Genomic DNA, 3,873 nt, shown 5'->3' on the forward strand with positions numbered 1-3,873 from the left:
ATTTATGAATAATTAACACAGTAAAGTTTTTCTTAAACAGACGTGAAGAAATGATTTAATTTCTACTGTGAACACTCTGTAAAATTAATGAAAGATAATTGCATTTGCTAATGTGAGACTAAGAAGCCAAAGCAATCCATTTTTTGTGTGTGTGTGTTTAAGTTGGTATTGCTGATGTAAACAGTAAATGTATAATTCCTTCGATATGTTTTCATGGGGTGCGACCTGTGTTTAACATCCAGAGGAGTGGTTTTGGTTGAAATAAAAAGTCTATTGGTAAACACTTGTGTATCTCTGGGTGGGTAGCGTACATAACAAGACAATGTTTTTGAATGAGTGGCAATTAGGACCGGGTTTTCTCCTCTTCCCTGACTCCAGCCTCCTTCCTCAGCTCTTCATGCTTTTAAAGACAGAATCCATTTCCGATACTGCTTATATACAGCTTTGAGTGAAATCTCTTTTTATTTAGTCTTGAAAAAAACCCGATTAGTCTTTAAGGAGACCTCTAAGTCATAAGATCTGCTAAGGGTGAGACTCAAATCATGTTACTTCTTGGTTCTCAGCTGCTTATCCAACTCTGGAGCAGCCAAACTTTTGATGTGATATAACTAAATGTATGCAGCTATGAGGGAGATAATCTTGTGGCATTAAACGATTTTGCACGTCTCCGTCAGAGCGTGAAGAAGACTATGCCTTTCATGAGATCCTTGTAGTGAATGTTCCTAATTTCCCCATAATCAAAAGGACCGTGAAGTTTTGATGCTCATAGAGGCCCGAGTAGCTGCAAGATCAATTCTTCCTTTACTCCGTTTCGTGTTGGGTAAATGAAACCCTGCAAGGCTCCCGGCACTGGGAATCTGCTCGTTCCGACTGCTGTTTGAACTGGGGGATCCTTCGGCAAACACCCACATCAAGTGAGTAAAGCACTCTCCCACTGGTTATTTTCTCCAAGCTTCCTTGCGTTTGGAGTAAAGCAACTCTTAACTGTTTTCCATTAAGAAAAACGACGTTTCCTTAGTCAAAGCCAGTGAAACTGGTTTTGGGAGCTGAGGCCTTTTGGCGTTTCCTTTTGCCTGTGGGAAAGCTGTTCCCTGGAGCGATCCTAAGCTGTTCTGGGTCTCTTTATTATTTTTTTTTTGTTGTTTTTTTTTTTTCGCCCCTTGTGGGTTTAGAGGAATTTGCTGGGAACACGCTTGCGTCCTGCTTGAGCAAAACCTACCGGGTGCTAACTTTCTCCCTTGCTTTGGCCGCAGCTCACTCCTCTCCGTAGCGAAGATGCTGCGGGAGTCGTCCTCCCACGGTACCCTCTGCCGGCGGAGGGCTTTACTGGGGCTGGAGGCGGGTGGAGGCATCTCTCCATGCGATGCTCCCAGAGGAGCAGCAGGCTTCGTTCCTTCTGGAGCTGATGTCGCCAACCAGAGACGGGGCTGGAGATGGCTGCGCGGCTTCTGCCGGTCGCAGAGCTGTTTGTTTTTCTGTGGGGGTGTTGGAGCTAATCAGTACAGTGGGTCGCACGAAGTAAGACAAAAGCGCTCAAGGAAATGTCAGACGCAACAGGATGCGTCTGCCTGATGATAGCTGAGTGACTTGCAGAAACATAAATGGCATAAATTTAGGCTTTAACTCCTTCGATTCTCATGTGCTGCAAGTCACGTTTTTCCCCGGTAAGGGGAAAAACCTTCTGTGTTGACACAGTCTCCCCGTTACCTCTTTATCTTTTCCTAACTGCGCATCTTTAGCTGAGACTTCAATAGGTTTTTTTGGATTGTGGTGATTTCTGATAACTTTAGGTCAATAAAATGGGGAGTAGAGTTTTGGCTTTCAATGAAAGCTGACTTAAAGGTCGGTTGTTTGGCTTTCTGGTGGCGGGTTGCTGCTGGGGTCTGTCGCCTCGGCTCTGGTGTGCGCGGGTGAAAAGCGGTGGCTATTGGGATTTGGGAAGCCAGGGTTTTACACCTGGGATGAGTCCTGTCTCCATCACCATGACCGTCCTCTTCCTTGTCTGTGTAAGTCAGCTCTTTGCATCAGGACATCTGTCTGTGTACGTAGCATAAAGGGTGTTGGATTTCCTGGCCTGACTGTCTGTCTTCCAAACTGGAAGAGGGGAGATTTAGATGAGATATTGAGAAGAAATTCTTCCCCGTGAGGGTGGTGAGCCCCTGGGGCAGGTTGCCCCGAGAAGCTGTGGCTGCCCCATCCCTGGAGGTGTTCAAGGCCAGGTTGGACGGGGCTTGGGGCAACCTGGGCTGGTGGGAGGTGGCCCTGCCCTGGATGGTCTTCAAGGTCCTTTCCAACCCAAACCTTTCCATGATTCTATGATGTGCCCAGCTTGGCGAGGACTAGACAGTCAGAAGGCAGTGGTAGCAGAGACCTAAGGGAAGCTGTAGTCAGTTCCTTAGATCTCTTGAACACTGTTAATTTGCAAAACTATCCTATGTAACCGTTTAAAGCCGACTTGCTTTGGGAACAGGTCAGATTGACTGCAGGTGAGCCCGTGTTCCTGAGTATAACTGACGCATTTTGCAAAGCAGAGTTATAAATACCTTTTTTTCATCCCATTTCCAGAGGAGAGGCAGAGAAAACAAATGAAAAGAGTAGTTGCACCTGCAGCTGCTTCTCCCAAGAAGCTGCTGGCTCACTTTCCACGATGCATTTTGGATGTCGGCAGCCTTCTGGGTTGGAATATGAGCACTCCCAGAATTTTTATGGATAGAGGTGAATTTTGACCGGGCAAGAGTTCTGCAAGCTGTCTTACCACGGTGTTTTGTAGTGTATTCAACATGCTACCACGTGCAAGAAGAAATTGCAGTTTTGCTGGAGGTACGGTCAGCAGAAAATGTTGCACGGGAGATGCGTGAGAGCCATCCCCTGTTTGGATTACGGAGCTCTCTTGTTGCTTGAAGGACTAAAGCGTGTGAATAATTATCCTTGCCTGCGAGCACGGCTAAGGGCACTGGGCCTGGGGTTTGGGGCAATACAGCTCTTGGGAAAAATCTGCTCTGAATCCTTTTTTATTTTATTTATTATCAGGACATTTGACGGAGAGCAGCGCTGATATTTCTGGAGAAGGGATCGGAAGGAGGTTGTGCATCACTAGGTTTAAGATGTGCACAAACTATGTCTTGTCAAGCCTGAATGTGCGAACAAAAGTACTCTAAGTATACGCGTAAGCAATATATTTAATTGCTTAAATGTATTGCTGAGCGCTTTGCAGAATAAGGGTCAGCCTGACAGCGTGAGCGCCTCTTGCTGCCCCGTGGTGGCGAAGTTTCCACCTCTGCAGAGTTGGGATTTCATGCTCTCCCGGGTGTAATTCTCCTTTTCCTTCAACTCGGAACTGGCCAGGGTTGCGGCTGCCGGTGCGCCGAGACGAGCAGAGGGTGTAGGGGCTGGAGACTTGCAGAGAACTGAAAACTGAGATTCCCTGTTATAGGACCCAAAGAGCTAGAGAGCAGCTCGGGTAAGTCAATGCGTCCGTGTGACGGTGTCCGTCCTGGCGAGTACATCGGTTTTGGGTTGGGGACCTGCAGAACCAGGGGCAGCAGCTGCTTCGGGGTCTGCGTAACAGCCAGGCGGGAGAAGGCTGTCGGGATAGATGCTTTCCCTGGGTAGGTTTGGGTTTGTTGTAGTCAAGTTGACATTAACTAGGAAAATTAAATGTAAAATGTAATTGAAGCAACTAAAGAAACCTGCTGCTGCTCAAGCCCTGCATATGGCCCCAACCCTGTTTAGTTATTTATCTAATATTAAAATAGAGAAATAGTAACCAGATATGGAGCACCTCTGCTGGGAGGACAGGCTGGGAGAGTTGGGGGGGTTCAGCCTGGAGAAGAGAAAGCGAAAAAGGGGAGACCTCAGAGCCCCTTCCAGTGC

This window comes from Charadrius vociferus, unplaced genomic scaffold (genome assembly GCF_000708025.1).
Source record: "Charadrius vociferus isolate BGI_N301 unplaced genomic scaffold, ASM70802v2 scaffold472, whole genome shotgun sequence".
Lineage (NCBI taxonomy): Eukaryota > Metazoa > Chordata > Aves > Charadriiformes > Charadriidae > Charadrius > Charadrius vociferus.